The 27,377-nt window shown below is 43.3% G+C and overlaps 1 protein-coding gene across 3 annotated transcripts in view; it reads right to left on the reverse strand.

Moving 5' to 3' along the window:
• The window catches only part of GNG12 (G protein subunit gamma 12), a 59,308-nt gene that overhangs the window by 23,234 nt on the left and 8,697 nt on the right, over positions 1 to 27,377 (reverse strand). The window contains exons 2-3 of one of the 3 annotated variants that reach the window (XM_044440542.1): positions 18,592 to 18,711; positions 17,414 to 17,521 (exon numbers count right to left, since the gene is read on the reverse strand). The gene's annotated coding sequence lies outside the window, so the exon portion shown is untranslated. Of the gene's footprint in view, positions 1 to 17,413; positions 17,522 to 18,580; positions 18,712 to 27,377 lie in introns of all 3 variants that reach the window. The other 2 variants (XM_044440533.1, XM_044440523.1) reach the window with 2 other exon arrangements.

The following is a 27,377-nucleotide window of genomic DNA, read 5'->3' on the forward strand; positions in this document are numbered from 1 at the left end:
GAAGAGGGAATCTTCTCACAAGAGGGAAAGGGAATTTGCGTGAGCCTATACAGCACTCCTTATCACCAATCCTTGACCGGCAATTATAACTTTAATTTAGATGTTACAGTAACAACAGACATGGTATAGTACTGAGAGATGGGTCAAAGAGCTTTGACTTTAAATAAATATATTTGACAATATTGATGCAAACAGTGTCCTTAAGCTGTGCCTACAGTATAAATTGGGATATTTGTCAGGGCTTCGCCATGAAGAAATGCAAGTTTTTATGGGACTGAGGAGCCCATGCAACAAAATTCCAGCACTTATAAAACCACACTTATTTGACTCTTTGGATGAATTCGTTGCGGCTGAAATGTTCAATTTATGTATGCCCCACAGCTGTCTCTCAAGAATGTGTACTTTACATACTGTGTGGTGACCAGAAAAGCAAAAAGCCTAATCTGAATGATGGTTCGATTGAGATGCTATTACATGCTGTGATAAGGCAAAGTGATCTGGCAAAGATGTTCTGTAATAGTGAAAATCCTAATCACAGAAATTATATACCTCATCTGAAACTAACTGACCAGGTTTGGTCCAGGCTGCCTCTTGGAACAATTTCTTCCATAGAACTTTCCCACTGGTGGAAGGAGAATGGGAAGATTTTTGCCAATTGCCCTTCCCCTTGAACAATGTGTATCCTCAGAAGCAGTCCTGGAAGGCTGAGGGGCTCTCCAGAATACTGTGGGAGTGGCATGGGGGCTGCAGAAAGAGGGGCGAAATGATGAACACCTACCCTTTCTGCAGTGAAAGGTTCAGCCAGATCTCAGCTCCTTCCATGAATGAAAGGTGCCTTTCTAGTTGAGGAAGTGTAAGTCTGAAAACAACCCACTACACAATGAAACTTAAGTCAAATGCTTACCCAAAATAAAATTCTTGTACATTAATGCGGATTTAAATGCAGCTCATATAGCGTTAACACACAAAACACAAAGCCAGGGTAGCTGAGAATTCTAGCTTATTCATAACAAGAGACATTCTGTTGCACACTGCCTTTTTGCTTCTGCTGGCCTCCACCTGAAGGCTACACTAATTAAAGTAACTAGAAACCTATAAGGGCAGGAAAGCTTAGAGTTACGTACATCTGAACCCAGATTCATGTCTCTCTTCGTGCATCTCTTCAAATAAGCCAGAATTTGGGGGCAGGATTTGAAGTTGGCTAATACCAGTGATGGGAAACCTTTTAGAGACTGAGTGCCCTAACTGCAACCCAAAGCCCACTTATTTATCGCAAAGTGTCAACACTGCAATAAAACCTGAATACTGAAGTTTTAGTTTAGAAAAAACAACTCATAGCCAGTCCAAGCAAATCCTTGGCAACGCACTGACAGGCCATGCAAAAGCTCGGACGAGTCGCAGCTAATGAGTCACGGCTTGTGACATCATTACCTGGTGCCGCTACTCCTTTCCGAGCATGCGCAATGGCCACTATGTGTGTTGTTATCCAATGCTCGGCTGCTGGGGCGATGCTGGGGCAACTTGGCTCCCGTGCCGACAGAGAGGGCTCTGCGTGCCCGCTGCAGCACGCGTGTCATAGGTTTGCCACCACTGGCTTATACAAAGTCAAGCAAGGGCTCAGTTTGGATGCAGTGGTAAGCTTTTCCACCCTGCTAAGTTTTGGGTTACTTCAGCCAGTCCTGCTTTCAGTAAGGGTTAAGCAGGAGCAATTGGACAGCATCACTCCATAAGCCAGAGTTCTCAGCAGTTCTGGGGTAACATTTTGCAAGAAAATGGCTGAAGTCCAACAGTACTTGTTTTCTATTGCTTTATGTCAAGGTGAGCAAGGGTAGAAAGTCTGCCCTAACCCACCACAGCCAAAAATTAAAATAAAATAGAATAAACAATTTAAAAAATCATCACCCATCCACTATGAAATGCCAAAAGGGTAAATGGGGAGAGGGGTGCTCTGTAGTGATATAGCCACTATTTTGTTTGTTAAATCATCTTGCCCCAAGCTTGGGAGACCACAGTAGTGGCTGAATGTTGCCTACCCTTGCTTTAGGTTTGCAGCTAACCACCCTGTTATTAATGAAGTACACAAATTCCAGAGATGTACATAGTACTTACAAAAACAGATCTCTACTACTTGTATCCACCCAGAATTATTTTCACAGAACCTTCTGCAAGAATGATTATTGTTTTAGCTGTATTCTTTGCTTTTGAGAGCTAACTTCAGACTTACTCATTAATGACCAAATATGCTTACACGTAGAAAGTTGCAGTTTACTGTCCTTGGAGGTTGCACATTTTGTTGCTTATCCAAGGCTTTGCTCATCAGCTATGACTAACCAGTTCAAGTCAAAGATAAAATGTAACTGGGTCTTACAGTAAAGTTCATAAATGCCATTTTGTCCCAGCCTGCCCAAAAATGCAGCCCAATTTTATTCCCTAGAGGTAGTTGTCATGTTACTCCCTTTGATTCATGTATTTCTGGGTCTACCATATAACCCATTTTCATAGATCCTTAAATTCTTCATAAATTTTTGAAACAATTTCTATTGAAGCTTAAGAGCTCATCTAGACCTGACGCTGCTATGCAGACTAAGAACTCTGTATGTGTACATCTATAAAAAAGTAGACAACATCTTCCAGAATTTATTTATCATAAAAAGAAAACAAATGAGACCTAGCTACAAAGCATCAGAGATAGATGTAAGGCAGGAAATAAAACACATGCAAATAGCTCAATTCTTGTGAACCAACCTATAAATGCCAGATTTATGGTGCTGGCTTCTCAATGCCAAATAAGACGATTCATTTTCTGATCATTGTCACAAAATATTCTTTCCCGTGGCATAATGGTATATAGTGGTATCTCAGTCCATGAACTTAATTCATTCCACGATTCTGGTTGCGACCCCGAGGCTTCGGCGAATGGGGCGGCATAGAAATGTTTTAATAATAAATAAATAAATAAATAAATAGTCATGAAACAAGTCAAATTTCCCCATAAGGTTCAATGTAAATAAGGTTAATCTGTTCTGAACCATAACTTTATGTTATATATAAAGGAAAGGATATAAAAGTTTTAAATAAATACATACATACTTTTTTTTTAAACCACAAAAATATGAGCCACGTCCCCGGGCTGTGGGCCAAGCTGCAGCTGCCTTGGGGGTGGACAGGCTGAAGTGGAGCAGGAGCGGGGCCACGGCTCCTGCACCTCTGCCGCGGCCTTCTCAGGGTAAGCTGCCGCCACTGAGCGGCCGCCATGCTTCTTACCCCTGCAGCAGGGAGAGGCCGGAGGTGCTCTGCTCAGTTGGCTGCGGCCCCGTCCCACGGCTCCCCTCGCGTTGGCCCACAGAAAGCAGCCTCCCTCCTTGTGGCCCTCTCCTGGCCAAGGGAGCTGCCCCGCGGTCGGTCGCCTCTCTGGCCTCCTGCTCCCCCTCCCGGAGCTGGGCAAGCGCCTGTGGGGGGACTCTCCGGTCCCCGGCTTGGATGCAGGGTGGTGAAGAGGAGCAGGGATGGTGTGAATAAAAGCAAGGAATAAGGAATAAGACCCGTGTCTCCTGCTGTGATAACCAATTGTAGTGCTTCAACTCTGAGTCTCAACCAATCAAGACTCAACCAGTAGCTGAGCCAGAGCACAAAAACCTCCAGGGAAAAACCCGCACAAATCTCCTGCTGTGATAGCCAATCACAGCAGTGCTTAAATTAATTCACTTCTAATCTGAACCTCAAACAGCACAGAATGAATAAACCCTTTTCTGTTACCATTGCTAATACCGTTACAAAACACTTCTTTGGAAGTTTTTCTGAAAATATTGTATGAGGAGCAAGTCTCCTGCAACAGTACATAGTAAGAACAGTTCAAACTGCTGAAAATCACAGTTAAGGCAAGATAACCCCAAAACAACAGCCAGACTTTCAACAACTGACAGGCAAAATGGAGACTCATAAGACCTCTACTAGCAGTAACTAGCCAGATAATTGTAGCAATGTCTGGCCATAATAAATACATAATAAATATTTATTAATGTTTTGTGGCACTCAAACATTTGACATTTACCATATATGGCTCTTCCACTGAACAAGTCTGGCCATCCCTGGTATAGACAATGTCAGTGACTGAGGTAAATAATCAAATAAATGTGAGCTACTTATTTTATTTTGTTGGGGTTCCTTCTTTACCACAAACAGTTTAAATGATTAACACTTCTCTGCAAGCGTATTTAAAGTTGGTCACACAGAAAATGGAGATAGCTATTTTGGCCGTAAGATAAATACCAAAACTAATTTTGGAGATTTCTTACAGCTAACACCATAAACCTTTGCTTTTTGTGTGACTAGAACCAAGTTTAGCTGTTCATATACAGCTGAACATGGAGGTAGAACTTCTGGGGCACACCTGCCTCAAGGCCGCCCTTCCACTGCTTGCTTCTGCACTGCAGAGATCAGCAGTGCCATGGACAACGCCAACTCAGGCTCCCCTCCTCTGTGGGTGGCAGCTGGGCTTGGCCTGAGAGGAACTGGGGAATTGTTCCCAGCGCTACTACACAGACCTATTTAGTGGTCCACCCAGCAGGGGTGATGTCCTTGGGCAGCACTCTTGGGTGACTGCTGAAGGGTGGCTGCCAAAGGGCACCACCCATTTGGTCCATGCTTGAGGACAACTTGGGCAGCCCCCCTTTTTTGAGGGAGGGAGGACAAAGTAGCAGGTTGCTTTAGTGTAAGGCATGAGGGTTTTTACAGTGCCTATTATAGTACTTGCTTTAATTGTTTTTAATAAGTCTCTGGGAGTTGCTAGGGAGCTATGGGGTGCTCCTATTAATGTGGTCTTGGGCAAGGGAAAGTATGATGGTGAGGGATCAACTAGCTAATGAAGGAGAAAGCGGGGGGGGGGGCAGATGTCTGACTGCTATCCTCTGGTTCTTCCCCACCTGACTGATACCAGGTAGTTGTGTCAGCCTTCCCTCAGGACTGGTGCTGCCGCTAATAAATGCCAGGTCAGTCCAGAATAAAACCATCAATTATCCATGACTTTATCATGGAGGAAAAGTCTGACCTGGCCTGTATTACAGAGTCCTGGGTGTGGGAGATGGGTGTGGGATATATGGGTGACTAACAAGCTTTGCCCACCCAGAGGCAGGACAGTGTCATCACTGGAGAACTGCAGACAAGATGGCTTGGCCAAAAAAGCAGTCCTGCCTGGCCCTGACGTCTAATGGTAGTGTCTTGCGAATGTGCATGGAATCAACCATGTGGCAGCTTTGCAGATGTCATGAAGTGGAATGCCCCCTGCACAGAGAGCAGAGGAAGCAGCAACAGCCCTTGCAGAGTGTCATTTTGGAGTAAGTGGCAAGTCCAATTTGATGAGACGGTAAGAAAGTTCAATTGTTTCGACAATCCATTTTGAAAGTCTTTGAGTCCCTAGTGGTGCTCCTTTTTTGTGTTTTGAATATTTGATAAAGAGGTGTTTGGTCTTTCTGAATGACTCAGTTTGGGAACGATAGAAAGCCAAAGCCCTGCGGACGTCAAGGCTGTGTAGTAGAGAGCGCTCGATTGGTGTCAATGGTGCAGGAAAATATGCAAGCAGAACGATGTCTTGATTGAGATGAAAGGGCATTGCAACCTGTGGAAGAAAGGCAGGGTCCATGAGAAGGACTACTTTCTCCTTATGAAAATTGAGGTATGGAGGATCAATGCATAGTACACATAGTTCACTGGCCCTCCTTGCCGATGTGATGGCAACCAGGAAAGCCATTTTCCATGAGAGAAGGCGGAGGTCGATGGTAGCCATGGGTTCAAATGGAGGTTTGGTCAGAGTCTGTAGGATGACAGAAAAGCTCCACATCGGAATGACCGATTGGATTGGAGGTTGAAGGTTTTGCAGTCCTCGTAAGAACTGAAGTATGAGCTGGTGGGAGAATATGGACGAACTTCCTATGGATCCTCAATGATGCAAGATGGCTGCGATATACACCTTAATGGAGGAAGGATTGAGACCCCCATGGTGTAACGAGAATAAGAATGTTAAGATGTTCTCAATGGTGCCAGAATGAGGTAGAAATTGGTTAGTAGTGGCAAAGGAGGTGGTGCATTTCCATTTGGCGTTCTAGGAATGTTGTGTATTCGGTCACAATGCAGATTGCAGAATAAACTGAATATCCAGGTGAAGGTCTGTCGGATTCGTAGACGTTGTCAGTATTAATATCAGTTCCAAGTGAAGCATTGATACAGGGTGCAGCACTGATGTCGGAGAGATGGCTGTAGATAAGGCAGGCAACTCTGGAGGCACAGTTGTCAGTCCTGATGGTGGAGGCGCTCTTGTTGGTCCCGAGGGTGATGTTGGTACTGAAGAGGTTGAAGCAATAGTCGATACTGAGGAAGGTGACAGTATCGATGATGTTGGTTGTGGGCAGGCTATCAAATGAGCCAAGCCATAAGCTTCAGGGAGTGTAGATCTGGGTGAGGTATAGCACCTTGCTCTTGAGTTCAGAGGTATGGGATTTGAGGTAAATGCAAAAAAAGAGTTGAAGGAGAGTGGGGAACCAGGACTGTCGAGGCCACAACAGGGTGATCAGAATGCCACAAGCGTTATCGTGATAGATCTTTGCGAATGTCCTTGTTATTAGTGGGACCGGGGGAAATGCGTAGAAGAATTCGTTCTCCCAGGAGATCATGAGCATGTCCCCAATTGAATCTGGGCCGATGCCTGCTCTGGAGCATGGGTCCTGCAGACGGAATTCCTGTGGGTGGCGAAAAGGTCCATGGTTAGTGTTCCCCACATCTGGAAGAGACAGTGACAGACTTGGCAGTCTAGTTCCCATTCATGGGCCGTGGACATGTGCCTGCTGAGGGAGTCAGCTTCTTTATTTTCGGTGCTGGCAAGATGAAGAGATTGAAGGGTGATCTTGTGAGCAATGCACCAGTTCCAAATTCGAAGGGAAAGGTGTGCTAATGGGATCAATCTCATTCTGCCCAGTTTGTTGACATAAAACACGGTCACCACATTGCCCAATGCAATTTGGACCATGTGACCTCGTAGAACAGTTTGAAAGGAACATAGTGCCTTGAAAACCGCCAGCAATTCCAGGTAGTTGATATATTTGGTAGTCTCGTGTCCATGCCAGGTCCCTTGGGTTCAAAGTGACACGTAGTGGACACCCCATCCAGTCATGGACGTATCGGTATACAGTGTCACGGTCGGGTCCGGTGCATGGAATGGTAACCTGCAAGTCAGATTGGTGTCAACAGTCCACCAGGATAGAGTTTATAGGACTGAGTGCAGAGGCTGTAACAGTTGGTTGGGTCAATCGCATTCTGGATGGAAATTGCAGTTGAACCACAACTGTAATGGTCACATTTGCAGTCTCACATTCAGTACCACTGATACCATGGACACCATATGGCTGAGCACCTGTTGGATAGAGTGTGCTGGGACAGTCCGTTTTGTGGTAAGACAGTTTATGGAGTGTATCAGTCTCTGTAGTTGGTCTGGTGGAAGGAAGGCTCGAGTGCAGACTGAGTCCAGGCATGCTTGATGTAATTGATGGCCTAGGAAGGAACAAGACATGATTTCTCATTATTGATGCAAAGTCCCAGTTGGTCAAGCAGGGAGCAGGTAGTTTCAATGGAAGCTAGTAGACTCTCTCTAGAAGAGAAAATGATGAGCCAATCATCCAGGTAAGGGTAAATCTTAGCACCCTGAAGTCTGAGGTGGGCACAAACTGGGCCATATATTTAGTGAATACCCTCGGAGTGGTAGTGAGTCCGAATGGAAGGATATTGTACTCGTAGACCTTGGTATTGATGGTGAACCGCAAGAGGCACCTGCGAGCAGGGTGGATGCTGATGTGAAAGTAAGATTCTTTCAAGTCTAGAGATGTGAACCAATCCTCTTTCCTGAGCAACGGAAGTGTATTTTAGAGTGTGATCATTCTGAATTTGTTGTTTTTATATATTTACTAACTCCACGTAAATCCAGAATGGGTGGATACCCCTGTCTCTCTTTGGTACCATGAAGTACCTGGAATAGAAACCATGCAGTCCTTCTGAGCAACTAACTTTTTGAATCGCTTCCTTATGAAGCAGCTCGATGACTTCTTCTAGGAGGGCTGGAAAGGTTGCTGTAAAGCAGATCAGGCCCAAAGGAGGCACAGTTTCAAACTCGATTTTATATCCGTGCTCTATGATGGAAAGAATGCACCGATCATATGTGATGGACTCCCAGATGGGGAGTAGACTTTGCACTGATCCCCAAAAGGGAGAGGGAAAGGTGGGTTAGAGGACTGAGGAGAGGTTCACATGTCCTGTCAACGTTGGCGCTTGTCATTGTCCATGCGTCGCCGGGGTTTTTGGTAGTGTGGAACATCACTGCAGCGAGGGCGAGGCTGCTGTTGGCCAAACTGCTGCCTTCCAGAAGAGTACCCTTGGTGGTAGGGTTGGAAGGGTTGGTATTGAGCAGGCTTACTCCACGGCCACTTATGTTACAGTTGCGTGGCAGACCATCCCATTTGTCAAGCAAGGAGCTGAGCCTTGTGGATGTGCTTCAATTTGTCATTGGTCTTTGAGTGGAAAAGACCAACGCTATCAAATGCCATGTTCTCGACACGCTGCTTGGTTTCTTGCGCCAGGCTTCCAGCCCTCAACCAGGCATGCTGCCTGAGGGCCACTGCACCGACAAGCACCCTCAAGTTGCAATCGACGTGATGCCTTGCCATAGTAAGTTGCTCTTTCAAGAGGTGCATTGCCTCCCCGATGATGATGCAGGTCAGCTCTCTCTGCTGGTCCGGGAGGAATGCAGCAAGGGACTCAATCTTCTGCCTCAGAAAGTATTGGTAACGGGCCATTGTGGCTTCATAGTTGGAAATCCGAAGACGGAGTCCCATGGTGGCGTAGATCCGGCAAGACATCATGTCAATTTTTCTCCCCACACAGTCAGTCGGTGCGGAGCGCTCTCTGGACTGATTGATTCGATCACTATAGAGTTCGATTGAGGATGTTTAAGTAGGAATGGTATGTCCTGCTCCCTGACTTTGTACATTGACTCCAAGCACCAGGAGGTAGGGTGAGGGTGGTTCGGTAATTGCCAGGACTCCATCGTTGCCCGTCGGAGAGTCAAAATGAAGGCCAGGGCTATTGGAACTGCATCTTCCTTCCAGACAACATTGTAAATGTTGTCCTGATTAGGATCAACATGCTGCTGTATATTGATTTTGAGGGATCAAGACATATGAGCCAGCAGTTCCGAAAAGCAACCATGGCTGTTACCGGGCAATCTGGGCCGAGTTGGTATAATAGTGTCAGGAGACGTGGAGGTTTGTTGTGATTCCTCCAAGTCTGAATCTTATTGATATGGGGGACTTGAGGAGGAGAAGCCATCAGGAGACATAGGTGGATGAGCAAGAGCCACAGTGGATGTAGACAGAGTGCCCCTTGGAACTGATGGAGGGGTGGAATGGTGATGACGTGTTGGTGGTGGTGGGTAGTAGTTGTATGGAGGATAGAAATCCCACAGATAAGGACGATCCAGATGTTCAAGATTGCAGTCCCCGTAGGAAAGAGGCACCTAGTATGTAGAGGGCTGACAAGCAGGAGGGTGAAGTGGAAGGAGGGAGGACAGACAATGAGAGGTCCTCAGAGATCCCTCTGGTGATGACTGGCTGGATGGAGTGAGAGTTGGTGACCTTGCGGGTTTGCTGGTCAGGACCTGATGGAGGAGGTGATTCACGGATCTCTCCATCTGAAATAGGAGTTCACGCCACTGGATCCGAGTGCTCAGGACTGGAGTGAGGGGAGATGATAATCCGAGGAGGTGAAGATGGAGGTGTCACCTGCATAACAGACTAGAGGCCAGTTGGCTCGGTTGGTACCCAGATATACAGCAGATTAGAAGGAACTGGGTGAAACACCCAAAGGTGTTTCTTGTGTCGGCACTCGGTCTTATCCCTCTTAGGGCGCTTCAGTTTTGTGGCCCCATCAGATCTGGTATGTTTTCTCTTTTCCTTATGTTTTTTAGGAGGAGACCGAGTGGAGTGCTTTCCTTCAGTACCAACGTTGTCCCATTGAGATGAACGAGAGGGGACACTCTTAGCATAACTGGGAGCGGAAGAAGAAGTGACAGTCACTGTGACCTGCCTCATTGCAAGGAGAGCCTGGTCCCACAGCATTTTCTTCAATCTATTCTCCTGATTCTTCCTAGCCTGTCTTGTAAATGATTGACAATGGCTACATTTAACCATTCTATGCCCCTCTCCAAGACAGAGGAGGCAGAGAGAGTGCGGATCAGAAGGAGATGCACTTGCGGAAAGCTGCCCGCTGCGCCATCGAGAGAAAAAGGAGAGAAATACAGTTTGGTAAGGTAAGACGACGATAGAGGGGTTTGTTTGTTTTTGTGGGGGAAGGGTTTGATGGGGAAGGGGGGGAAGTTGTGAAAGGTTCCGAGGGAAATGAACAAACTAGGGAATGGGGATATTGATCATGACGGATTGAAGCAGAAAGTTAAAGAACGCAATCAAAGTGAAAGCTATTGAGGAAAAAGGCAACGAGATAAGCAAAAGAGCCTGAGGCACAGCGATCTCAAGCAGACTGGCAAAGGGGCGGCACGCCACCCATTTATACTATAGGGGAGGAGGCACGGAGTTCCCACCAAAACCATTAAAGCTGTTAAATCTTCCCGGCAACAGGTACTGCACAGGCACAGCACCCATATATGTGTGATGCACGGAGAAAGCGATGAAGAACTTCAAATATCCTGGAACAAGAGGAAGAGGAAAACATGGGTCCTAGATCAGATCAGATCAGAACTTGCGCAGTAAGCAAAATATGGCAAAACAGGCTATTGAATTTCAAGAGCAAGCCTCACTGCAGAAAATAATAATGCCAAGGAACATCAAAGACAGTAAAAGAAAAGGAAGAAGAAATGTGAAATGGCTCAGTTCTATAAAGGAAGTCAAAGCCTTGAGTTTACAGGAGCTGAGCAAGGCTGTAAAGAACAGGATAATTTGGAGGGCAGTCATTCACAGAGTTGCCATAAGATGGAGGTTATTTGAAAGTAAAGATGGGCATGATAAAGGACCAAAATGGCAGGGACCTAACAGAGGCAGAAGAGATTAAGAAGAGATGACAAGATTACACAGAGGAACTATACAAGAACGAGCTTAACATCCCTGATAACCACGATGGGGTGGTCACTGACCTTGAGCCAGACATCCTGGAATGTGAAGTCAAATGGGCCTTAGGAAGTCTGAGCAACAACAAAGCTAGTGGAGGTGACAGTATTTCAGCTGAGCTATTCAGAATCTTAAAAGACGATGCAGTAAAAGTGCTACACTCAATATGCCAGCAAATTTGGAAAACTCAACAGTGGCCACACGATTGGAAAAGGTCAGTTTACATTCTGATCCCAAAGAAGGGCAATGCCAAAGAATGTTCAAACTACCGCACCATTGCACTCATTTCACATGCTAGCAAAGTTATGCTCAAAATCCTATGAGCTAGGCTCCAGCAGTATGTAGACCAAGAACTACCAGAAGTACAGGCAGGATTTCGAACAGGGAGAAGAACTAGAGATCAAATTGCATACGTACGCTGGATCATGGAGAAAGCTAGGGGGTTCCAGAAAAACATCTACTTCTGCTTCATTGACTGTGCTAAAGCTTTTGATTGTGTGGATCACAACAAATTGTGGCAAGTTCTTAAAGAGATGGGAGTACCTGACCATCTTATTTGTCTCTTGAGAAACCTGTATGTGGGTCAAGAAGCAACAGTGAGAACTAGACACAGAACCCAATTGGTTCAAAACTGAAAAAGGAGTTCGGCGAGGCTGTATACTGCCGCCCTGCCTATTTAACTTATATGCAGAGCACATCATGAGAAAGGTGGGCCTAGATGAATCACCAGTTAGAATTAAGATTGCTGGATGAAATATCAACAACCTCAGACATGCAGATGATACCACTCTCATGGGAGAAAGAGAAGAGGAACTAAAGAGCCTCTTGATGCAGGTGGAGGAGAGCACAAAAGTTGGCTTGAAACTCAACATTAAGAAAACTAAGATCACGGCATCCAGTCCTCTCATTTCCAGGCAAATAGATGGGGAAGAAATGAAGGTAGTGACAGATTTTATTTTCCTGGGCTCCAAGATCACCGCAGATGGGGACTGCAGCCAAGAAATTAAAATACACTTGCTTCTGGGGAGGAAAGCTATGACAAATCTAGATAGCATGCTAAAAAGCAGAGACATCACCCTGCCAACAAAAGTGCGTATAGTCAAAAGTGCGTATGGTTTTCCCAGTTGCAATGTATGGCTGTGAAAGTTGGACCATAAGGAAGGCTGAGCGCCGAAGAATTGAGGCCTTTGAATTGTGGTGCTGGAGGAGACTCCTGCAAATCCCTTGGACAGCAAGGCGATCAAACTGGTCAGTCCTAGAAGAATTCAACCCTGACTGCTCTTTAGAAGGCCAGATTCTGAAGATGAAACTCAAATACTTTGGCCACCTAATGAGAAGGAAGGACTCCCTGGAGAAGAGTCTAATGCTGGGAACAACAGATGGTAAAAGAAGAAGGGGACGGCACAGAATGAGGTGGTTAGATGGAGTCACTGAAGCAGTTGGTGTGAGCTTAAGAGGACTCCGGGGGATGGTGGAGGACAGGAAGGCCTGGAGGAATGTTGTTCATGGGGTCGTGATGGGTCGGACATGACTTTACGACTAACAACAACAAACAACTAACTTATATGAAAAGAGTATACAGCATTTAAGTGTCCCTAGACAAAAAATGTGCAAAATTGCAGAAGCATAGATGCAGTGGTTAGGTAATTATCATGACTGGAAAACATTTTAGAGAGGTTTTTCTGTTCAACCAGCACTAAAGTCAAGGAAGTGCTATCAGACAAGGTTAGATGACAGATGTATAGCAAACAGGGTCAGAGACCAAACATTTTGAACATCCCAGCTTTTCCAAGCAAACATCCAATGCTACAGCTTCCCACATCTCACATACTCCGCCAAACCACTTAATGTTCCTAGTTCTGGGATTAAATGAGTTATAATCAGTCCTGTGATATATTACTTTGGCATTCCTTTCCCAAAGCACTGGGACAGAAAAGTCCTGATAAAATCATTCACTGCAAAAATGTGTGCACAAATCACAAAACTATGTATCTTTCTTTCCACCCTGATGTTTTCCTTATAGGCAGAGCTTGGAGAAATATGTATTAATTTTGGTTAGATAGAGTAGTTTGGCTTCTTTTCCACAGCCTGTGAAGGCCAGTCACACGGTTACATAATTGCCTACAACGGGTATGAATTTCTGAATCATCTGCACCAGCAAGGTGAGTGATGAGATAGCTTCCAAACCACCCTACAATACACAGCTTGTTCTAGGGATTCAGGACAGTTTGTAAGGCACCCCCTTCCTACACATCCTCACTGGGTTTGAATGATAAGGCAACCCAAACTCAGTGTGGATAATTATGTAAATAAGGCAGGAGTGTTCAGTTTTGGATTCAGTCCACTCTAGAGAACCCCCTCTTCAGTGCATAAAAAGGATGCTGATAATCTGGAGAGGGTTCAGTGGAGGACAGCAAAGATGATACGGGACCTGGAAGATAAGTCGTATGATGAGGGGCTGAAAGAACTGGGTCTGTCTAGGCTTGGGGAAAGAAGACTACAAGGTGACATGATAGCACTCTACAGATATCTCGAAAGCTGTCACAAAGCAGAAGAAAAGGCCTATCCTCACTCACTCCAGATTGTAGGACTCCGAACAATGAAGTTAAAACTATGATACACCAGGTACAGGCTAGACACAAGGAAGATTCTCCTAACTGTAAGAGCAATACAACAGTGGAGCCAGTTGCCAAGAGAGGTTGTGTGCTCTTCCACACTAGAGACATTCCAGTAGAAGAGAGGCAGTTATCTGAGTGGGATGGTGTAACTGGCATCCTGCACCAGCAGGAGTTGAACTCAATGCCCTTCTTGGCCCCTTCTGATCCTACTATTTTATAATTCTATATTAATCAGCATACCCAGAAGAAACACTGTCAAATTCAAAACAAGTGCATTGTGCAGGAAAGAAAACTGCTCCTGGATCTTTCTAGAAAAGTCTATGCAATCACCCATCTGACTTAACTATTATTCTGACATATTTCTCTGCTTTAAATTGGACTCTGGATGATAATTTACATTCTTATTGGTAGCATAATGATGATTCAATATCAACAGAAGACTGGCCTCTAGTGGACAAACATAAGAGCCAATTCAGCAGAGTTAACTATGTAAGGAAATTTAAATGCTGTGTATATTTTACAGTAAACTAGCTGATATTCAGAACAACAAAAATAGAACAGAATTGAATTGCAATAATGTCAGATACATTTTAACATCTTTCCTTGTCTGCAACATAGGTAATACTCTGGAGGAGTAGCTGTGGAATACAGAGATGACTCGGGTAGTTGACATAATTGCTCCTAAGTGCCCTCTCCACTCCTGCAGAGCCCAACCAGCTCCATGATATACATTTGAGCTCAGGGTGATAAAGCAAGAGGGGAGATGACTTGAGCATAGGTGGAGGAGATCTTGAAAAGAAGTTGACCAAGCACAGCTTGGAGCTTATTACAGACCCTATTCTGTGGCAAAAAAGGGGGGGAAAGGTCCGTATTTTGTCACTTTTATTGCATCTTCACCATGCTGTCCAGATGAACTTTTCTGAGTGTTGTCAGGGTCTCCTACAGACTGGAACATCTAGTGAGACTGCTGAACCCTGGGTGCTTTGCTGTGATGAATTTGCTTACCACTTTGAAGACAAAGTTGCTTGAATCCACTGCAATTTGGACTCCACAGTTGATCTAGTCCCATTGAGAGAAGCATCCAGAATACCATCTTATCTTACTTTGATGGATGAGTTTTGATTATTGTGGCCTGATGATGTACTTGGTTTTGTTTGTGCCACAACTTGTTTACTTGACCCTTGCCCATCTTGGCTCATTAAGAAATCAAGCAAGCAGGTTCACACCTAGGACCAGGAGGCTGTCAACACCTCATTGAGAGAGGGAGTGGTACCAGCCCCTTTGATAGAGACTGTGATAAGACCACTCCAAACCTGGACCCAGGGGCTGTTGTCAATTATAGGCCTGTTATGAATATGCCATTTCTGGGCAAGGCGCATGAGTGGGGGGGGGGGTGGCTGAGCAGCTCAAGGTACTCTTGAATGAAATGGCCGATCTAAATCCATTTCAATGAGGCTTCAGGGCAGGGTTTGGGATGGAGACTGCCTTGGTTGTTCAGTGAGGCGAACTTTGCTGGGGGAGAGACGAAGGAGTACAACCCTGGACCTCTCAGTGGCTTTTGACACCACTGACCATGTCCTTCTGGACTGGTTGGCTGGGTTAGGAGATGGAGGCATCGCACTGCGGTGGTTTCACCCCCTATCTGGCCATGTCCAGAAAGTGGTGCTGGGGGATAGTTGCTCTGCCATGGTGTTCCTTGGGCACTATGTGGCCCCCCACACTGTTTAACATCTACATGAAACTGCTGGGAGAGGTCATTCGGAGGTGGGGGCTGAGGTGTCATCAGTATGCCGATGACACTCAGAGTTACGTCTCATTTTTATCCAACCCAGATGAGGCGGTTTCTGTCCTTAACCACTGCCTGAGCTCAATAACGGACTGGATGAGGGCCAATAAATTGAAGCTCAATCCAGATAAGACCAAGGTGCTGTTGGTAGATGGTCCATCTGCCCAGAGGGTGGGTCTTCAACCTGGACAGGGTTGTATTCCCTTGAAGGACAGGGTTTGCAGCTTGGGGGTGCCCTAAACTCACTTGAGTTTCAGGTTGTTTCAATTGCCAGGAGTGCTTTCTTTCAGTCATGCTTAATTTACCAACTGTGGCCCTACCTGGACAGGCAGAACATAGCCACACTCACAAGCACTCTGGTAAGCTCTGGACTGGACTATTGTAATATACTCTACATGGGGCTCCACCTGAAGATAGTCCAGAGACTTCAATTGGTACAAAATAGGGTTGTGCGACTGCTGGTGTGAACAGGTTCACATGCCCATATCACTCCAATACTTTACAAACTTCCTTGGTTACCAGTTGAGTTCCGGGCCCAATTTAAGGTGCTTATTTTAACATACAAAGCTCTAAACGGCTTAGGACCCTGACCCCAAGCTGTTTAGGGCTTTAAACACAACTGTTAACACCTTGAATTGAGCCTGGACTTCAGCTGGTAACCAGTGAAGATGGTAGAGGACTGGCTTTATATGATCATATCTGCCAGTCCTCATCAGCACCCTTGCTGCCCTATTCTGGGCCAGCTGAAGTTCCTGGACCATCTTCAAAGGAAGCTCATTGCAATAATCCAAACAAGAGGTGACCAGTGCATAAGTAGGAGTCTCTGTCAAGCACAGGGAACTTATCTAGAACTAAGCTCCTCTGGAAAGGTTCTTGTTCTAAGAACCTTTCAGAACAAGTTCTTCACTCTTGTAAGTCATCCCAAGACATTCTGTAGGGGACGGGATAGAAAAGTTATAAATAAATAAATATTCTCTATGGTCTGTCCAAGGTATTGAAGGAACTGTCTGACCAGCTCATTACTCCTGACTTTGAATAGGGCATGCAGTCCAGCCTTTGTTCTGATGGCCCATATCTATCAGCTCAAGACCATTTACTTCTTCTTCTTCTTCCTAATCTTTTTATGGGCTCAATTTTGCCCAATTTTATGGGCTCAACTTGAACACAGAAATATAGAAACAGAGCGAGTCAGAAGGAGCCTCCCAGGCCATCTAGTCTGACCTCCGGCACCAACCAGCTCCGCTCATGACATGCCCACCATGTGGATGTCCAGCCTATCCTTGAACACCTACACCGATGGGGCCTCAACGACCTCTCGTGGAAGCCCATTCCACACCCTCGGGGTCCTAACTGTCAGGAAACTGTCAACTTGACATCATCTGAACCAAACTTTGAGGTTCCCTGCATAGCTGTGAAGAGAAAAAAAGTGTAAAGAAGCATTTCCTCTACCCTTCAAGGCAGGTGCAAAAGAAGGGGCAAGATTCAGGCAGGTGCAAAATGAGGGGTGAGCACCTTGTGAAGGTTCTATGATTCTGTATGCACACAGGCAGTCCTATGTGATACTGTGTGGAGAATTTAACGGTAATAAAAGCAAATTGAGAATTTCTCACATAACCTGTAACTTCCAGGTAACACTGTAAACCTCATCAATGAATAGAACCATAGAGACATAGAAACACAGAAACAGAGAGATTCAGAAGGGGTCTTCCGGGCCATCTAGTCTGACCCCCAGCTCCAGCCAGCTCTGTTCATGACATGCTTACCATAGGAGGGTTTCAATTACTTACAAAAGATATAAGTAATATGTGAACTTAAAAAGAAAGGCTTGGTTCTAGTAAAAAGGAAAAACCTACCTTCAAAGGTCAGGAACACTCTGGCTATTAAAGCACCAGCTGAGAATTTGGCAATCTAGTGTTCAGTTCTTGTTCTGTCAGAGATGTTGCACTTGATTGGTAGCAAATCTGAAAGAGAAAAGATATAGTGAGGTCAACTGAAAGAGCACAATGTTCTTTGGATAGGTCTTACACTTTCTAACAGCAAAACACAAACTATGGAAACTCTTAGGATGCACAAATTTTCCAAAGCTTTTATACTATTCTTAGTTTTGGTCAGATAACCCACCTTGAGTAGCTGGGAAGAAAAAAAGATAGGATATAAATATAATAAATAAATATATGTTTTTATGATGTATTTATGAAACAGTAGTATAAAATAAACGAAATTAGAAAAACACCCCCAAAGGATTCCAAATGATCTGAATGTTTAAGATGTGTTCACATCAGAATAATTAGACAACCTGTGTGGTGTAGAGGTTAAGAGGGTAGGACTGGAACCCAGGCAATCTGGATTCTAGTCCCCACTCAGCCATGGAGCCAATTGGATGACTTTGGGCCAGTCGCAGACTCTCAGCCCAACTTACTTCACAGAGTTGTTGTTGTGGGGATAAGACTGACAGCAGGAGGAGACAACTTATGGATGTCACCTTGAGTTCTTTGTAAGAGAAAAGGGTGGGGAATAAATCTAACAAATAAATTAATAAATGGCTGTTTCATATGTTATACATTTGAATTTGGCACATGGATACCACCCAAATTATCACAAACCACATTTCTTCCTTTTCTGAATGCCAATGGTTAGCTTATCTTTCTAGTGCCAAGTTAGTCCTCCCTCCTACCACATCAATATAACCCTGACAGGGACAATGCATGATTGTATAGCAGGAGTGAGAAGATGATAATATCCCATATTGATGTAACATACACTGACCATTTTGAGATTTTGCTTCGTTGCACTGTAGCATCAAAAGTAACACAGCACTAATACAAACAATCTGTGAATTTTTATTACATAAAACCTTTCATTACATAAATTGGAATAGTAGGTGGATCTCATGTTAACTGTAAACTTTCCAGATTATTGTTAACTGTAAATCTTCCTAGTATACTTGTTCTAAATACTAACAGCATTTGGAATGGACCACCCACTGAGCTAAAACATGATGGCATTTTAACCAATCTCACTTTATATTTACAGGGAATTTTGACTTAATGGTGCTCTTGTTTCAATAGGAATGCAAAGTCCTTGCTTTCTTCCTCATTATCTTCTTCACAACCAGTACAGGCAGGCCTTGGGTTATGAATGAGTTCCATCCCTGAAACAATGGAAATTTGTCTTTAACTCAAATTTATATATAAGTTGGATCATGTATAGTTGGCACATTCACAGGGGCACAGGACTTCTGTGAAAGTGGAAAACCTAATATCTCTAGCCCACACCCAAATTCACCAGTGTCTCCTCCTTGCAGCAAGGAAATGTGGGAAGGATTTCCCTCTCTGGTTGGAGTGGGGCAGGAAGTCATATTTTGGAGGCCTCCATCTCTCCCCTTTTGCTTCCTCTCTTTCTATGATGATGACTATGTTCCATAGTAGGCCTCAATACTCCCAAAAAATCCCATTTAATTATTGATCACAAACTGCAAAAGTTAAACTCACAAAAATCAAGGTTTAAGTATAATTTGAGCTGAGAGCACAGCACATGTGCCAGCATTGGGGAACATGCGGCTCTCCAGATGTTGCTGAATTACAACTTCCATCATCCCTGATTATTGGGCATGTTAGCTGGGCTGATACAATTTGGGAGTTCAAGAGTATCTAGAGGGCAACAGGGTTCCCACTCCAATATAAACTAAGACAGGTCACCCTGATTCAGGCAGAGGTATGATGCATATGGAAGTGGACTTTAACCCGCATGATTGTCTCTTGCTGAATGGGAAAACATCTTTCTAAACAGGTGCTGCGCACATAATTTCCCAGTCAAATACAGCAGTCAGCATTCTGACAGATAACTGGTGATAATGCAATAACTTGTTAAGAATGGTGAAAATTGAATAGGGCATGCCGTCCGGCCTTTGTTCTGATGGACCATATCTATCAGCTCAAGACCATTCACTTCTTCTTCCTAATCTTTTTATGGGCTCAATTTTGCCCAATTTTATGGGCTCAACTTGAACATAGCAACATAGAAACAGAGCGAGTCAGAAGGGACCTCCTGGGCCATCTAGTCTGACCTCCGGCACCAGCCGGCTCCGCTCATGACATGCCCACCATGTGGACATCCAACTTCGATCTTACTATGAAGCAATCTTGCTCTCCTCAGGATGCTCTCCTCTTGCTCTAAGGATGCATTCCTCAGAGTCCCAGCCCTGAGGCCTTCTGACCACAGTGCTCTGACTTTAATGGCCAACCCCTCACCCTGGCCTCCTCACAGTTGGTATGGGAAAAACACAACAGCTGGCACTCCAAAAGCAGAAATGTACCTCACAGAGGCGGAAAAGTGGTGTGCTGGAGGTGAGCAGAAAGCTGGGACTATCTACCTACTCTTCTATCAGTGCCTCAGCTTCCTTCCCTCCCTCTCACTATGCCTGGCCCCTGAATGAACATAAAACCTCTGAGTTTGGAGGCTTTTATGCATTGAGGATGGGGTCAATAGGATTGCACCCAAAAACTTTTGGACTATATTTAACTTTGTGAGAAAATGAGCAAGAATAGTATCTTTTTAAAAAAGAAAAAAACTAGCAAACACACAGCTATTTCATAGTAAGATGCCATTTGCTACTAAGTATACAGGCACATATCCAACTGAACAGAAATTGTAATGAACTTGGAAGAAGGGTTGTTCTTCCTATCTCATCCTCCCACAAGATTTAAAAAGCAAGTTGGCGTCAAGTAAGAATTTTCAAGGCCACTTCGGCCTGTTGAACTTTTAAAAGGTACTGTGCAAGCTTAATAGGCTTATGAATAGTAATTGACACACCTCTCATAGGTAATAGGCTCATTTGCATGAACATGGGTTGTATGAGCGGGAGGGGGGAACATATTAAGGAGTAGTATGATATAGGCGGATGGGGAAGATTGTGACTTCTTAGTAACCAGCCAATGGCGAAGTGGGGATCGTGTTGAGCATCGGGGAAAGGAACGTATATAATCTCATTGATGTTTGAAATAATTGCTCTTTGTTCCTTAGGCTACTGAGATATTGAGCCAGCCTTTGCAAATCCTTTTTGTATGGAATAAACTGCTTGTACCTACTCGAATCCTGTCTCAAGGAGTTTTAAATCTCACAACTTTGAAATCATAGGTATTTGATGCTGAGCTGAGAAGCTGTTATTAAATATAATTCAGTATACTAAAAATTCTTACATTGAAATCACTTATTTCAATTTTCCATTATTTCCATTAACTTCAAACTAACTCTAACTTGCATCCAAAAATATTTGGCACATTCCTTCTGAAACTGAACCAAATATGCAGAAGCATATTTAATTACTACCCTACATAATACAATGACTCTGCATTTAAAAACTTAGCATATTAGGAGGAAGGTTTTATTTATTTATTTATTTATTTAGAGTATTTTTCTAGCATTTGTTAATATAAATAGAATAACATAAAAACTTGCATATAAACTAAACACATACAAAAAAATATAACCCCAACAATAAACCCCTCCAAGACCCCACACATAGTCCATAACAATGCAACCACAATAACTCAAACCAGAGGGCACCAGAAATAAACCTGAAATCCATGATAAAATATCATAAAACACAGTACGCAATATAAAATTTAACTATTAAAATATTGGGGAAATAAAATTTTTTTGCTTGGCACCATAAAGAACAGAGAGTTGGCACTAGGCGTAACTCTTTGAAAAGCTTATTCCATAGACAGGGTGCGACAACAAAAAAGGCTCTTCCCCTTGTAGCCACCTTCCTTACCTCTGGGGCTCTCAGAGAAGGACCTCTGATGATTTTAATGAATGGGTAGGCTTATATGGAAGACAGTTCCTTCAAATATCCTGGTCCCAGGGCAGGGGTCCTCAAACTTTTTAATCACGGGGCCAGTTGAAAGGTGCCTGTGCTGGGCGCGGGCCAGAAAGGTGGTGCCGGAGGTGTGCACGGGGCGGTGCATGTGGCCGTGCACGCTGAGGTGGGGATGGGGGGGCACGGCGAGGGCAGGGGAGGCAAGGCGAGGCGGGCACATGAGGCAGCGGCTTGCTCACTTGGAGATCGTTTTCTTCAAGTGAGCAAACCATTGCCTCCCCACATGGGGGGGTGAGGTGGGCGGCAGGTCCAAATGGGCATGGTGGGCTGGATCCGGCCCCTGGGCCATAGTTTGAGGATCCATGATTTAGGGTTTTAAATGTTAACGTTAACACCTTAAATCAGGCTCAGGTGAGGAGGGACTTCTAGTATGTCTGTTTAATATCTTAATTTTTTCCTTCTCCTTTGCCACGAGAAAATTTATGAGCTTATTCCTATCTAAAGAGCCTGATTTTTGGATAAGTCATGGGGAACATTCTAATTTTAAGTGGAGCTGAAGATAAGAAAGCAGTGTTAAATATATTGAAGATAAACTCACCATTTTCTGTCAGAGTGGATTTGTCTCAGCATGGAAATAGACTGAGAGAGAGCTCTGGAAGGTAGTTTCAAAGGCTAAAAAGCTATAAAATCCTGCAATGGCTTTGGCTAGTTTGAACGGAATACTAAATACTAAAGAGGAATATTTAACAACTTAAGTGTTGCAGAGATTGCTATAGACAAGAAAGAAGGAGTAGAGGAAAAAAGGAAGGAATTTGTTGAGTCTAGAGTTAAAGATAAAAATACAGTTGGAAGAGATGGTTGAGTTTCCTCTGCTGGGTGAATAAGTAAAAGCAAATGTCATGCAGAAATCTCAGAAGAGAAAGAAAGTCATCCAATCTGTTTCTAATAGAATTATGTCTTCAGAACTGGAGGGCCAAACATCAGGATTTCAAGGAAAGACAGAGATGGAATTGGAGAGAAAAGGCTTCAGAAAAATGCTGGAGACAGGCATTAAAGAGCTAAGGGAGGAGGCAGAAAAGGTCAACCAACATTTGAAAGATCTTGAAACTAAGACTGGAATGATTGAATGAAGAATGCAACAAGAGAAACAGGAGATAATACAGGGGATGACAAATTTTATTGTAACACAGATGAAAATTTTAAAAAAAATCTTTCAGACTTTGAAGAATCAGTTTACAGCTCTGACTGTTAAATATAAACAGACAGAAATGATGGTCAAAGCTAACAAGCCCGAGATACATCATCAATCCAAAAGAATGACATGATTGGAAAAAAGGTGATTGCAGGACAAGAATCGTAGATATATTCAAGTATGTGATATTGTGGAACAAGCATGCAGAAGCGAGACATCTTAGAACTGATGTGCTGGATTGGCTTTAAAAAGTCCTTTCAGAGAAGAGATGGGATCATGAAAATACAGAAAGAAATACATAGGGGCAGGCCCTAAGCATGGTTCTAGAATGTTCCCCACGGATGTACTGATTAAGTTTGCTAATTATTATAAGAAAGAGCTGCTCATAAGAAAATTGAAAAATGAGATGGGACAATTGAAATACAAGGAAACCCCTATTCAAGATCTTTGTTATCATACTATAGCATTTAGGCATTCCTTGAATATAATCAAGATAATTCTTTAAAAAGAATGAGATTAAATATAGTTATATATCGTGGGGGCTATCCAGGACATAAGAGAGTTTTGCATAATGAGAAATATAACAGAATCGACTCACTGACGTAAGACTTAAATATGCTATATGGATGCAGTTCAACAGATGAAGAAGAATGGAAACAAGAATTAGCAAAAATTGAAGACAAAGGTTGGGAAATAGGAAGCAAAGATGATGATGTTGGAGCTGTGGGCGGATGTTCACTGACCCAAAGTATTAGCTCACTGGGAGAGGAGACAAAGAAAGTATTAGAAGAAATTCAAAGAGGAAAAGAAGAAATCATAGGAGCAATTAGTGGACATTCCCTGACTCAAGGAAGCAGCCCAACAAAGGGAGGTCAAAACAGGCAAAAGAACAGATGGTTAAGAATGGGAGGAAATAGAGAGAGAGGATTTAAAGAATGGAGATAGAAGAAATAAGTTTAACAAGATAATACTTTGTCTAATAGAGATTCTGTTAATGTTATATTTTATGTTTATGAATACATGGATATGTGTATGATTTCCTTTTTGTTCCTAAGATATTTCATTCCTTCTCTCCATGTCTTCTCACTGCTTTTTTGTTATCTTTCTTTAAATCATTAGGAGAGAGTAGAATAAAATAAGGTATAGGGAATAGAGCATAGCTCCTCAAACTATGGCCTGTGGGCCGCATCCGGCCTGCCATGCTGATTTATCCGGCCCGCCGCAGAGCTTTTGGACTCGTTCGGAGAAAACGATCTGAGGAAAGAAGTCTGATGGGCAGCAAGGTGGGGAGTACAGCAGCAGAATCCCTAATCTTGGGTGCCCAGCACAAAGTATAAATACTCAAGTCTTGCCTTTGAGTGGATAGAAAGCCTAGAGGGAGCAATTGTACGTGTAAAAGACCACAGCCATCACCACCAACCCTCTGGGTGATGTTGGTGCTGCACTGAATACCCAGGCAGGGACAACTTGGAGAAAGCAACCCCTCCTATCTCCCCCACACAGGTATCTGTGACACAAGCCAGGTCAGCCTCCTCATCCACAATCAAATCATGGATATGGGGAATTTTATTTTGAATTGACCTGGTGTTTAGCAGCAGCAGCAGCAGCATGCCCATGGGTAAATCGATGCAGCTACCAGGATATGACTAGTCAGAGGAAGAACCAGAAGAGAGGACAACAGTGAGATTTTTGATGTCTCTTCTCCTTTGCTGGCTAGTTGATCCCCCAATGCCATATTTTCCCCTACCCATAACAACAGTAATGGAGGCACCCCATTGTTTCCCAACCCCCCCCCCCCCAAAGGCATACTAAAATGTGTATAAGTTCAAATAATAAAACTGATTGCTGTGCCTCAGAGGTGGTTTTAGTTACCTCTGCCAAAACCCTGGCCTAAACTGTCCCAAACATGCACAAAAGACTGTGCCTTTCAGCCCTACGCCCAAGAAGGCTGAAGAGGGCTTTGGAGATGTTAAGTCCAGCTCCCTGGCCCCCCACGCTGGTGTTTCTGCAGACCTGTGACACCTCCTTCCTTTTGCAACTCCTCTCACCAGCTGATGAGCCAAGTTCATTGTGCATCCAATAACGTCAAAAGGCAGGTGGGTGGTGGTGGCAAGTCCTGGCATCAAGCTGACAGGCAGGTGAGTGGACAGCCCTGGTGTTGCTGACGCAGGCCAGCTAAGGAGGGCTTTAGAGATGTTGGGCCCTGCTCCTGGATTCTGATTTTAGTTTAGTCTTCTCTCTGACAGATATCACACACAGGCAGTTTTTAACTGTTGAATGCATTTACCATGTCTTTACCAACCTTAGTCTGAAGTAAAACAATATTAGGAGGTATTTGCCACATGCTTTTTGGACACAACTAAATTTGCTCGTAGTGGTTTGTCCAAGATCACAAATCAACCTCTATTACTGAGCATGGATCTGAATCTGGGTATCTGTATATCCAAGCCTGACACTGGATAATTTGCCTCATACAACATGCACAGTTCTATTCCTCCAGTTGAGTGGAATATTAAGACTAGGAAATCACATTCACAGATGACTATCAGTTAGGAATGCAGGATCATGCATTGCCTTTTTTAAAGTATTGCAACTCTGGTTTAGTGAGAAGTAGATCATAAAATGCATGGCTGTTAAGCACATCAACTGCCATGGAAAGCTAAGTGCTTGATCGAAATAATTTACATGTTTTCTGACTGCTAGCACAAAGGTAATGTTCTACTGTACATATCCCACTCTTAAATTATATAGTATTTATTCACCATGGAAAGCACAAGCTTTTACCAATGCATATTATGCAGCAAACACAGGAACATGAAAGCAGCTGAAACTACTAACTTTTTATATGGATAATGGTGAAAGTAAGATGTACCAAGCAATATGAATAAATATGACATAAAACAACTAAGAGTACATGCCCTCTTTCTTCTGAGACACCAAAGTATCATATAACTTTGGTACAGTGCTAAACAGAGTAGAACTGTGCAGTACAGATAAAGCTAGATTGGATGTCAAAACCCCCCACATAATTCCCTGCTTAGCCACCAAAAGTGATGGATAGTCCTGGTCAAATTACTAGCTCTGCCTAGCCTACTATACAAGGTTGTCGCAAGGGCCAAAAGCATTAACTATGCCATATACATATTTAATAAATAAATTAACCCAGGGTGGTGGGCTCCTGTTCAATATCATACTAAACACTAAACTATCCATTTTATTGAATGGGAATTATGTTTTGTTGACTGGAAGTCAAACCAAAAAGCTGCTCATGCTGTCAGGCTCTAAATGCAGAACCAAGCCATTCAATTGCTACTCATATACCTACACAACAGTTTATTAGCTCATCTGTTATATGCATTATTTTAATATTTAAACAAACGCATATAAATGAAAATGTAATATTTAAAATGTTGGCTGATCCCACAATTTCCAAGCATACAGGACAAGCTTGTACACAAAGCTGTCCAATGTTAATCTGAAGTTTTCACACATCTACATGGAATCCCTAAAAAATTCAAGTAAAAAGATGAGGCACTCAAAATTATTTAATAAATCTTGTTCTTTATTGGATTATATAGCAATTTTTTTCCCAAATGGATTCATCTATATGTTCTCGATATAACTCCCACTATTCTTGACCTTGCTGGCTGAAGCTGATGGGAGTTGTATGGCAGGCACCACATTGTGGAAGGTTACTTATATCATTAAGTTGCATACTTTCTGTCATTTATTTTACTGATAGAGCCCAGGAACCATGCTGCATACCAATATGTGAGTAATCAAAATCCATCTAAAAGACCTTGCTACAAACATAACTATTAAGTTATGTGAATTATATCTAGTATACAAAAGTACTACAGGGCAAAAAACCTACAATGGTTATGACTTTGTAGTTGCCATCCTAAATACAGTTGCCCGGGAGGACATTCCACTGAACACAGTGAGACTTACTTCTGCACAGGACCACACAGTGCTGTAAATCTGCTAATCTCAAAACTTTCCACATGGATTCAACTAAAGAATATGTTTTACAAATGATAATTTCACACATTAATTGCCAGATGTTGTTTATTTATTGTGCTGGATCAAGACTCCTCCTCCCTCAAGCTATGATGTATATCATGGGGAAATTATATTTTCCTAGACATCAAAATCAATAATTTGCTGTTGGTTCTTCAGAGCTGTCCTCCAAGCTACCCCAGGTAACACATCAGTTGTGGTTGCTATGGCTTTTTCAGACAATTTAAAAAATGGACACCTTAATTACATTGGCTTGAGAAAAACTGTTTTTCTAGCACTGACATGAATAAAGATGTCTGGATCCTGTATAATGAAACAACAACTAGGCATTTCGTACATGAACATGAAGGATAGGTCCCTAAAGCTAAGCAGACTGTGTGGCTAGAGGAGTGCTGACTAGCAACATTTGTCTGCTGCTGTTTTAGAAATATTTTATGACATACAGAGCTATTTTTATTCAAATAGAAATAAAATCCACCACAATCCAGGCACGGCTTTATAAGAGTAATCAAGTAATAATATTTGGACTTAACTAATCCCTTCCTGCCAGTACCTCACTGGCATCAACTGAACCAATCATAGGTAATGCATTTAAAATTTCCCATCCCCACAAAATCCTTATACTGAGTCAGAAAATTGTTCCATTTAGCTTAGTGCTATATGCTTTGACTAACAACAGCTCTTCAAGATTTGGATGGATGTTTTCCCTAGCCCAACTACCAGAGAGAGTCTTTTAAACCCACAGATGTGAGGAATTTAACTCTCTTTTAAAACTTGGCACACA

The sequence above is a fragment of the Varanus komodoensis genome, unplaced genomic scaffold, assembly GCF_004798865.1.
Source record: "Varanus komodoensis strain SLA01 unplaced genomic scaffold, ASM479886v1 scaffold1, whole genome shotgun sequence".
Classification (NCBI taxonomy): domain Eukaryota; kingdom Metazoa; phylum Chordata; class Lepidosauria; order Squamata; family Varanidae; genus Varanus; species Varanus komodoensis.